The sequence below is a fragment of the Lotus japonicus genome, chromosome 4, assembly GCF_012489685.1.
Source record: "Lotus japonicus ecotype B-129 chromosome 4, LjGifu_v1.2".
In the NCBI taxonomy this organism is placed as follows: Eukaryota; Viridiplantae; Streptophyta; class Magnoliopsida; order Fabales; family Fabaceae; genus Lotus; species Lotus japonicus.
The window spans coordinates 51,456,142-51,468,186 of record NC_080044.1 but is presented as its reverse complement, the minus strand read 5'-3'; the positions used below and the strand labels follow the sequence as shown (position 1 = coordinate 51,468,186).

The window sequence follows — 12,045 nt, the reverse complement described above, 5'->3', positions numbered from 1 at the left end:
ACAGAAATATCCTTTGCACCTTGGACTATTTAAGGCTGAAGAAAAGAAGAAAGATAAGAGAGAGAAACTAAGAGCTGCAATACAAGAAAAGATTCAAGCCTCCACTTTCTTCATCTGTTCTTATTTAGTTTACACTTAGCTTATTCAGAAGCAAACCTTTGTAAACACCAACCTCAAACAGTTGTTTGTTTTTCCTTAAGGGACTGGGTAGGTCAGTATCCTTAAGAAGACTAGGATCTGTGTATCTTAGTGGTGATTCCTTAAGGGACTAGTTAGATCAGTATCCTTGAGAAGACTAAGAGAGTGAATCTTAGTGTTTACTAGTTCATTGCATTGTTAGTCACTGAGCAGGTTGCTAGTGCAGTTGTAACAAACTCTGAATAGTAGATTGCCTTCATTCTAAGAAGGAAGAAATCACCTTAACGGGTGGACTGGATTAGCTTGAGGGATTTATCAAGTGAACGAGGATAAAATACTTGTGTGCTTCTCTCTTCTCTCTATCTTTATCCGCAGCACCATCTATCTCAGATAAACTAAAATATTTACTTTAAATCTTAAGGGGAAAGTTTTTATATTCAAAACTCTATTCAACCCCCTCTTCTAGTCGTTTTTCACACCTTCAATTGGTATCAGAGCGCAAGTTCTGATTACCACACTTAACAGTGTTCAGTAGATCCGGGCCAGTGTGAAAAACTCATGGACTCCACCACTACTACAAGCAAATATCAATACAGTGCAAGACCACCTATCTTTGATGGTCAGAGATTTGATTTCTGGAAAGACAGAATCAAAAGCTTCTTTCTTGGCTTTGATCCTGATCTTTGAGATTTTGTTGTTGATGGCTACATCCCCCCTGTTGATGAACATGGTGTAAAGATCCCAAGGGAGAAGATGGGTGAAGATCAAAAGAAGGAGTTCAGAGATCATCACAGATCAAGAGCTATTCTGCAAAGTGCCATTTCATATGAAGAATATGAGAAAACTACTGATCGTGATTCCGCTAAGTGTATCCTTGATTCCTTAAAGATGACACATGAAGGAAACAAAAAGGTGAAAGAGACAAAGGCGTTGTCTCTGATCAGGGAGTATGAATCCTTCCAAATGGAACCTGACGAATCCATTGAGGATATGTTTTCCAGATTCTAGTTGATTATTGCTGGAATAAGACCCCTCAACAAAAGCTACACCACTGCTGATCATGTGATGAAGATCCTTAGAGGTCTTCATGAAAGCTGGATGCCTTTGATAACTTCCTTGGAGCTCACAAGAGATGTTGAGCAGATGAGTTTGGAAGAACTCATAAGCATACTGAAGTGTCATGAACTGAAGCGTTCTGAACATCAGGATCAGAAGAAGAAGTCTATAGCCTTGAAATCTAAATCTGAAAAGGCTAAAGCTCTCCAAGCTGAAGCAGAATAATCTGAAGAAACCTCTGAAGATTTTGATGAAGATGAGCTAACCCTGATATCTAAAAAGCTCAACTGCATCTGGAAGCACAAGCAGAGAAAATACAAAGGTTCATCAAAGGACCAAAAGTCAAAGAAGCATTTCAAACCAAAGAAAAGTCTAATGGTGACTTTTGGTGAATCAGAGTCAGAGGATGTTGACTCTGATGGTGAAGTTCAATGACTCATGGCTATTGTCAAAGACAAAGAAGTAGAGTCAAAAGATGCAACTAACTTTGACTCAGCATCAGAGGAAGATCCTAACTCAGACGATGAAAATGAGGTATTTGCTTCTTTCTCAACTTCTGAACTTAAAGATGCTTTGTCTGAAATTATGGATAAATATAACTCTCTCTTGACTAAGCATAAAAAGTTGAAAAAGAATTTCTCTGCTGCCTCTGAAAATTCTGTTGAACATGAGAAAAAGATTTCTGAATTAAATGTGAGTAATCATGTTTCAGCTAACTCTAACTCTGTGCTCAAAAATCAAATTGCTAAATTAGAAGAAGTTGTTGCTTGTGATGCCTTTGATGTTAAAAATGAATCTAAATATGAAAAGTCTTTTCAAAGATTCCTAGCTAAGAGCGTAGATAGAAGCTTAATGGCTTCAATGATCTATGGCGTAAGCAGAAATGGAATGTATGCCATTAGCTATTCTAAACCTTCTGAAGTTGCTCCATCATCTCTTAAGAAAGGAACTTTCTCTATGTCAAAATATCATGCTCAAATTCCTTTATATTATCCTGTTGAAAGACCCAAAGTTGTCAGAACTTTTGGGCTAACTAACAAGAAAGGACCCAGAAAGTGGGTACCTAGGGATAAGATTATATATGTTGCAGATATCCTTAATAGGTCCATCGAAACTCCAACCATGAAATCTGGACAGTGGATGCAGGCAACACATGACGGGAGAAATGCATATATCCCAAGATCTAAAACTTGAACCTGAAGGTGAAGTTGATCTTGGAGGAATCAGTAGAGTAAGATTTGGTCAAGGAATCATTGGTTTTTGATAAGAACCCCTCTGTTGATATTCTGAACGCTATTCATGTTAGAATTAATGATAAGCTTGACTCTGACAAGTCAAAGCTAGCTGAAAAAGCTTGCAGAGATGAGCATGACCGTTTCAGAAAGAAACAAAGACTCAGAACTTGACAAACCAGAAGCAACAACATCAGAAGATGCTACTACAACTTATGACTTGTGTCATTAGAAGAAGAGTAGGTTCATAGCTTCTCATTCTGAAGTATCTGAAGATGAAATTTTGTCCAGAATGGAGATGTCACTAGAAGATATACTGATCAGAAGATATACTAATCAGAAGCCAAGTATCCCTTGGTATTCCTTCTGAGGGGGAGTATTTCGTCTTATGCTCTTACTATTTTTTTTTCCACCTTCATTCTTTTTTGCTTATGACAAAAAGGGGGAGAACTAATAGTATCTTGACAACTCCCTTATGTGATCAATTTCTATGCTCTGATGATACATTCTGATTGATGTCATCTCTTTCAATGCTATGATACATCTTATGACTCAATTAACTCTGATCACATACTTCCAAATAGCTCAGAATCTAGATACTTCTAACGTGGTTGATATTAAGTATTAGATTCAGGGGGAGCTTAGCTGAGAATCAAGCTCGAGTCTTGAATTCAGAAAGAGCTAGATAAACTATACACATCAGGATAAGCATTAACTCTGATACCTTATACTGAGTGTAATCAATTTATTTGTTTAGAGTTGTTCATCAAAATACATGGTTTTGTCATCATCAAAAAGGGGGAGATTGTAAGATCAAGATTTGGTCATGTGGTACAACTCTATGTTTTGATGATGACAAGTATTTATTTGGGGATGAACAATTATGATACTCTAACGTTTGTCTTGAGTGTTTTGACAAATAGGTTCTGATTCTGATACCAGAAGATATAGATCAGAAGATCTGAGGATCAGAAGTTCTGAGGATCAGAAGATCTGAAGACCAGATACTTTGAAGGTCCAGAAGCTAATAAGTGAAAACTCTGAAGTCCAAGAGTAAGCTGGCTCTGAAGACCAAGTACTTTCTACTCTGAGGTCCAGAAGCAGAAGTTACGAAGGTCAGAGGATCCAAGCTTCCCTCTGACTCTGATCAACAAGCTTCACAAGTTCCAACATGAAGCATTCCTCTGATCAGAAGTCAATGGTTAAAGGAAAATGTCTCTATCAAGTAGTACAAGAGCAGTGTACTATTATGACAAGCCTACCTACCAAGGTTCAGCCACAGCAGGTTCTGGAAGTTCCAGAAATGCCCTCCAACGGTCACATTCTCTCAACAGAAATATCCTTTGCAGCTTGGACTATTTAAGGCTGAAGAAAAGAAGAAAGATAAGAGAGAGAAACCAAGAGCTGCAATACAAGAAAAGATTCAAGACTCCACTTTCTTCATCTGTTCTTATTTAGTTTTCACTTAGCTTATTCAGAAGCAAACCTTTGTAAACACCAACCTCAAACAGTTGTTTGTTTTTCCTTAAGGGACCGGGTAGGTCAGTATCCTTAAGAAGACTAGGATCTGTGTATCTTAGTGGGGATTCCTTAAGGGACCAGTTAGATCAGTATCCTTGAGAAGACTAAGAGAGTGAATCTTAGTGTTTACTAGTTCATTGTATTGTTAGTCACTGAGTAGGTTGCTAGTGCAGTTGTAACAAACTCTGAATAGTGGATTGCCTTCATTCTAAGAAGGAAGAAATCACCTTAACGGGTGGACTGGATTAGCTTGAGGGATTTATCATGTGAACGAGGATAAAATACTTGTGTGCTTCTCTATTCTCTCTATCTTTATCCGCAGCACCGTCTATCTCAGATAAACCGAAAATATTTACTTTAAATCTGAAGGAGAAAGTTTTTATATTCAAAACTCTATTCAGCCCCCCCCCCCCCTTCTAGTCGTTTTTCACACCTTCAAGGAAGTTAGCCTTCGATGGAATGGGCGAAATCAGCAATATTATTGGAGAAGAGAATAGGGATTAAAAAAGCATAAACCCTGGCAGAACTCTAATATTACTGAAAAACGTAATTGCATTAAAATAATAAAGTAGAAGGTAAATTGTTGTCTCAGCACAAATCCTTAAATAGAGCTGAGATCAAATCCTAATAAAAATCAAATCCTAAAATAACAAACTTAAATAAGTTTGAATCATAAAGATAATTTATTCCCAAATTAAATCCTAATATAATCTAAAATACAATCTTCACTTCAGCACAAATTCAATCTTCATTCCACAATTCCCAAAATGCCCTTGCTGCCAAATATAACCTGAAAATAATAATAAACTTCATTAGACCTCATAAAATAAATCCATTCCAAACAAAGTCAATTAAGCATAAAGAACCATCGTCAATGGAAAATTAAGGTTATGAAAAGTGGGTAAAATATTGCTCATCAGCCGTGTATAGATATTTTGGGGCCTAAGGCAAAAATGTTAGAGTGGCTTTCTTTCGATAAAATAAATCTTAAAAGATTTAATATATCATATAAATTATTAATTGTTTATATTAATCTCTTAGTATTTTGAGTTGCGAAATCCTTTTTCAGAGTTTTATAATTAAGACATTTCGCTTTCAATAGTTAAAATATTATCTACCTTATAACACTGTTGACCTTAGATTTAAGCAATTTTAATTTTGAAAAACTTATTATATGGATTGACAATAAAATTCTATAGACAATAGACTCGCACGCACAACACGCACGCGCACGCGCACGCACACACATATGTGGAAAATAATTTAAAGTTTTAATATAACTCGATATTTCTATCAGAGTGTTAATTTCTTTTGTTAACACTTCTCTTAGTTCTTTTAATACTTGAAAATAAATCAAAACCTTTGGTGAGTTAAATAATTATTATTGTCGTGTGCCAAGTACACTTGAATCGAATTTAAGAATATATATATATATATATATATATATATATATATATATATAAGTTCAATATCTGATGATTCATGTATTTGCTTACAAACATTGCTTCAGGCAATGATGATTGATGACATGCCACCTTAAGAAGTAGAATAAGAACATCTTAACAAAGTTGAAAATGAAAAAAAGGATAGAGGAGTTCTTTGATAATGATCATGAGATGATAGAGAAGAAGTATCTGTCAACCATCAATAATCCATCATGGTCAATTATTTGGTTTCGATCGTTGGTCACCATTACCAACCACCAGCTGCAATAGATCCACCTCCGCCTTTGCTGCTTTCCTTGCCGCTATCTGCCGCTTTGTCGAGTTGTAAAAGGTGGCATATAGAATCAAATGTGCCACCGAAAACAAGGTTTCAAGCGCATTTGGGACCTGATAGTTAAGCAAGCACAATACTAGTAGGTCTTTCATTCACTATTTTGTTATTCTGAGGGGGGAGAGAAAACCATAAATATAAAAAATCTTGAAATTTTTACCGTGATGAGTAGGTCAAAACGGATGAGAGCATAAGTGGTCCAAGCCACACCATTACCAAAAGAGGCAAGAGATATGAATAATGGCATGTACTCAACACTTTTGGTCATAAGCACTAGTTTCTGCACCAAGAAAAAAAAGCATTATTAATGTGACTAACTACCTTAAAAAGTATATAACATGTGGTTGCAAGTCCTCTTCATTTAACACTACTATTTGTTAAAATGATCAAATTTCACCTGTTTTTTTATTAAAAATAGACCAATAACTAGCATTTCTTAAAAATATGCCCATGTTCTTGTCAGCTAAACTTTTTCAGTCCACCGAAAATTGATTCAATGCGGGATAAAATTGTTATCGTGTATGGGTCATTCCTAGATTTTAGAATTGATTTTGAAGAAAAAAAATCGAACCAAATATACTAAACATGAATGAGTTCACCCGAAAACCAGAGATTTAGGTAGTCTATAAACATGGCAAAATAGAAAGATTATGATGTGAGTTTATAGGGGGAGGAGAGTGATGATCACTGACCATGACAACTAAAGGTGAAGCATACATCATAATGTTGAAGATGATGCATGTGGTTCCAACAATGGCAGAGCGTTTCTCGTGGGTGTGGACCGTAGTTAATGTGACAATGGCAAGAGCCGCGATGAAAATGAGTTCCGCCACAAGGCACAATACCACCTTGAGCCTCTTGTTGCGGTTAGAATAGATCAAGAAGAGCGTGATATATATAATCTCAATGGCGCAGCCTGAGCTGTTGATGGTTATGACTAGCATGCTGTGTGGATGCACCATGGGGTAGACCGTACTAGGTCCACACCATGCAGTTCACCAGTGTGGCTAGGTATGGTGTTGGCGATAACTCTTCCACAGATTTTTTCTTCCATATTTGGATAAAAGTTGGCATGTGTTTAATTATTTAAATTTAAAGAAGGCACATACACCCAAACAAAACATTAAGAACTAATTATTAATAACATATATAATAGCAATGCATTTAAAATAACATAATAAAGTTAATAGTCCATCATATTTGTAACGCACACGACACGCACGCATGCGCGCGCGCCTCACATATAGAAAATAATCTAAAGTTTTAATATAAGTTGATACTTCGATTAGAGTGTTAATTTCTTTTGTTAACACTTCTCTTAGTTCTTTTAATACTTGAAAATAAATCAAAACCCTCAGTGAGGTTAAATAATTAATTATTATTGTAGTGTGACCATTACACTTGACTCTACTTTCTATCTATTTTATACATTCAAATTCGTATTGGATTATTCGAATAAATTTTGGTTTATAAATATAAAAGACATAATATTTTATTGTTCCATTACCTCTCTATTATGCCATTGCTTTTTTAGATTTAAGGAGTGTTTTTTTTTATATAGACTTAAGGAGTTGATTAGGTTGAACTCATGTTATGAGCGAGTACCATCTATATTTTTCTCCCATTTTGGGATCTCAAGTTCTAAACTTCCTTCAATCATTTTTTTTGAAAGGCAAAGAATATGTATTAAAGAGAAGCACTAGGAGTGCAACAATCCAATAAAAGTAGAACAACAAAAGAAAAGGGATAGAAAACAAGGAAAGACAAGAAAAGAAACTAGCTTATAACTCCTACAATTAGAGCAAAACGTTAACCCAACAAATAATAAATTAGCAATAAGTATTTGCTTTCCAAGCACTCTAGTGTTGAAACTTCCTTCAATCATAAATCCCCTTAAAGATTTGGCTCAAGTTTAAGCACTAGGCAGACCTTAGTAAGAGACACAAATTCTATAACCCTTTAAAGTATTGTTATCTACCCTTAAAAGTGATAAATGAACACCATTAAAGATGCTTTAATTAGATTTGAATCTTACAAACCAATTCATATTTTATAGAGAAGTATTGAAAGTCATTTCACTAGAGTTTGAATGTGTGAAAAACGACTAGAAGGGGGGGTTGAATACAGTTTTGAGTTTAAAAACTTTCCCCTTAAGATTTAAAGTAAATCTTTTCGGTTTATCTGAGATAGATGGTGCTGCGGATAAAGATTGAGAGAAGAGAGAAGCACACAAGTATTTTATCCTGGTTCACTTGATAAATCCCTCAAGCTATTCCAGTCCACCCGTTAAGGTGATTTCTTCCTTCTTAGAATGAAGGCAATCCACTATTCAGAGTTTGTTACAACTGCACTAGCAACCTGCTAAGTGACTAACAATACAATGAACTAGTAAACACTAAGATTCACTCTCTTAGTCTTCTCAAGGATACTGACCTAACTGGTCCCTTATGGAATCACCACTAAGATACACAGATCCTAGTCTTCTTAAGGATACTGACCTACCCGGTCCCTTAAGGAAAAACAAACAATTGTTTGAGGTTGGTGTTTACAAAGGTTTGCTTATGAATAAGCTAAGTGTAAACCAAATAAGAACAGATGAAGAAAGTGGAGGCTTGAATCTTTTCTTGTATTGCAGCTCTTAGTTTCTCTCTCTTATCTTTCTTCTTTTCTTTAGCCTTAAATAGTCCAAGGTGCAAAGGATATTTCTGTTGAGAAAATGTGACCGTTGGAGGGCATTTCTGGAACTTCTAGAACCTGCTGTGGCTGAACCTTGGTAGGTAGGCTTGTCAGAATAGTACACTGCTCTTGTACTTCTTGATAGTGACATTTGCCTTTAACCATTGACTTCTCATCTGACGACGCTTCATGTTGGAACTTGTGAAGCTTGGTGATCAGAGTCAGAGAGACAGCTTACTCTTGGACTTCAGAGTCTTCACTTCTTAGCTTCTGGACCTTCAGAGCTTCTGGACCTTCTGAGCCTCTGGACCTTCAGAGCCTCTGGTCCTTCAGAGCCTCTGGACCTTCAGAGCTTCTGGACCTTCAGAGCCTCTGGACCTTTAGAGCCTCTGGACCTTCAGAGCTTCTGGACCTTCAGAGCCTCTGGACCTTCAGAGCCTTTGGACCTTAAGAGCTTCTGGTCTTCAGATCTTCTGATCCTCAGATCTTCTGATCTTCAGATCTTCTGATGAATATATCTTCTGGTATCAGAATCAGAACCTGTTTGTCAAAACACTCAAGACAAACGTTAGAGTACCATAATTGTTCATTCACAAATAAATACTTGTTATCATCAAAACATAGAGTTGTACCACATGACCAAATCTTGATCTTACAATCTCCCCCTTTTTGATGATGACAAAACCATGTATTTTGATGAACAACTCTAAACAAATAAACTGAATACACTCAGAGTATAAGGTACCAGAGCTAATGCTTATCCTGATGTGTATAGTTTATCTAGCTCCTTCTGAATCCAAGACTCGAGCTTGATTCTGAGCTAAACTCCTCCTGAATCTAATACTTAATATCAGCCACGTTAGAAGTATCTAGATTCTGAGGTATATTGAAGTATGTGATCAGAGTTAATTGAGTCATAAGATGTATCATAGCATTGAAAGAGATGACATCAATCAGAATGTATCGGCAGAGCATAGAAATTGATCACATAAGGGAGTTGTCAAGATACTATTAGTTTTCCCCCTTTTTGTCATAAGCAAAAAGAATGAAGGTGGAAAAAAAAATTAGTAAGAGCATAAGACGAAATATTCCCCCTCAGAAGGAATACGAAGGGATACTTGGCTTCTTATTAGTATATCTTCTGATGAGGGCAGAAGTGTCAAAGTCAAGAGGTTCTGGTGACATCTCCATTCTGAACAAAATTCCATCTTCAGATACTTCAGAATGAGAAGCTATGAACCTACTCTTCTTCTAATGACGCAAGTCAGAAGTTGTAGTAGCATCTTCTGATGTTGTTGCTTCTGGTTTGTCAAGTTCTGAGTCTTTGTTTCTTTCTGAAACGGCCATGCTCATCTCTGCAAGCTTTTTCAGCTAGCTTTGACTTGTCAGAGTCAAGCTTATCATTAATTCTAACATGAATAGTGTTCAGAATATCAACAGAGGGGTTCATATAAAAAACCAATGATTCCTTGACCAAATCTTACTCTACTGATGCCTCCAAGATCAACTTCACCTTCAGGTTCAAGTTTTGGATCTTGGGACATATGCCTTTCTCCCGTCATGTGTTGCCTGCATCCACTGTCCAGGTTCCATGGTTGGAGTTTCGATGGACCTATTGAAGATATCTGCAACATATGTAATCTTATCCCTAGGTACCCACTTTCTGGGTCCTTTCTTGTTAGTTAGCCCAGAAGTTCTGACAACTTTGGGTCTTTCAGCAGGATAATATAAAGGAATTTGAGCATGATATTTTGACATAGAGAAAGTTCCTTTCTTAAGAGATGATGGAGCAACTTCAGAAGGTTTAGAATAGCCAATGCCATATATTCCATTTCTGCTTACGCCATAGATCATTGAAGCCATTAAGCTTCTGTCTACGCTTTTAGCCAGGAATCTTTGAAAGGATTTTTGATATTTAGATTCATTCTTACTATCAGAGGCATCACAAGCAATAACTTCTTCTAACTTAATAATGTGATTTTTGAGCACAGAGTTAGAGTTAACTAAAGCATGATTACTCACATTTAATTCAGAAATCTTTTTCTCATGTTCAACAGAAGTTTTAGAGGCAGCAGAGAAATTCTTTTTCAACTTTTTATGCTTAGTCAAGAGAGAGTTATATTTATCCATAATTTCAGACAAAGCATCTTTAAGTTCAGAAGTTGAGAAAGAAGCAAATACCTCATTTTCTTCGTCAGAGTCTGGATCTTCCTCTGATGCAGATTCTGCATTAGGTGCATCCTTAGACTCTGCATCTTTGTTCTTGACAATTGCCATGAGTCCTTCAACGATCTCACCATCAGAGTCTACTTCTTCTGACTCTAAGTTATCAAAAGTCACCATGAGGCCTTTCTTTGGTTTGAAATGCTTCTTTAACTTTTTGTCCTTTGATGAGCCTTTGTATTTGCTCTGCCTGTGCTTCCAGATGCAGTTGAGCTTTCTGGATATCAGGGTTAGCTCATCTTCATCAGAGTCTTCAGAGGTTTCTTCAGATTCTTCAGCTTCAGCTTGGAGAGCTTTAGCCTTTTCAGATTTGGATTTCAAGGCTATAGACTTCTTCTTTTGATCCTGATGTTCAGCACGCTTTAGTTCATGACACTTTAGTATGCTTATGAGTTCTTCCCAACTCATCTGCTCAACATCTCTTGTGAGCTCCAAGGAAGTTATCAAAGGCATCCAGCTTTCAGGAAGACCTCTAAGGATCCTCATGACATGATCAGCAGTGGTGTAGCTTTTGTTGATGGGTCTTATTCCAGCAATAATCAACTAGAATCTGGAAAACAAATCCTCAATGGATTCGTCAGGTTCCATTTGGAAGGATTCATACTGCCTGATCAGAGACAACGCCTATGTCTCTTTCACCTTTTTGTTTCCTTCATGTGTCATCTTTAAAGAATCAAGGATACACTTAGCAGAATCACGATCAGTAATTTTCTCATATTCTTCATATGAAATGGCACTTTGCAGAATAGCTCTTGATCTGTGATGATCTCTGAACTCCTTCTTTTGATCTTCACTCATTTTCTCCCTTGGGATCTTTACACCATGTTCATCAACAGGAGGGGTGTAGCCATCAACAACAAAATCCCAAAGATCAGGATCAAAGACAAGAATGAAGCTTTCGATTCTGTCTTTCCAGTAATCAAATCTCTGACCATCAAAGATAGGTGGTCTTGCAATTTATTGATATTTGCTTGTAGTAGTGGTGGAATCCATGAGTTCTTCACACTGGCCCGGATCTACTGAACACTGTTAAGTGTGGTAATCAGAACTTGCGCTTTGATACCAATTGAAGGTGTGAAAAACGACTAGAAGGGGGGGGGGGTTGAATAAAGTTTTGAGTTTAAAAACTTTCCCCTTAAGATTTAAAGTAAATCTTTTTGGTTTATCTGAGATAGATGGTGCTGCGGATAAAGATTGAGAGAAGAGAGAAGCACACAAGTATTTTATCCTGGTTCACTTGATAAATCCCTCAAGCTAATCCAGCCCACCCGTTAAGGTGATTTCTTCCTTCTTAGAATAAAGGCAATCCACTATTCAGAGTTTGTTACAACTGCACTAGCAACTTGCTCAGTGACTAAAAATACAATGAACTAGTAAACACTAAGATTCACTCTCTTTGTGACGCCCGGGGCCGACGAGGGCG

General features: G+C 36.8%; 1 pseudogene; it reads right to left on the bottom strand.

Moving 5' to 3' along the window:
• Positions 1–5,488: 5,488 nt before the first annotated feature.
• The window catches only part of LOC130711841 (bidirectional sugar transporter SWEET4-like), a 51,974-nt pseudogene continuing 45,417 nt past the window's right edge, over positions 5,489–12,045 (bottom strand).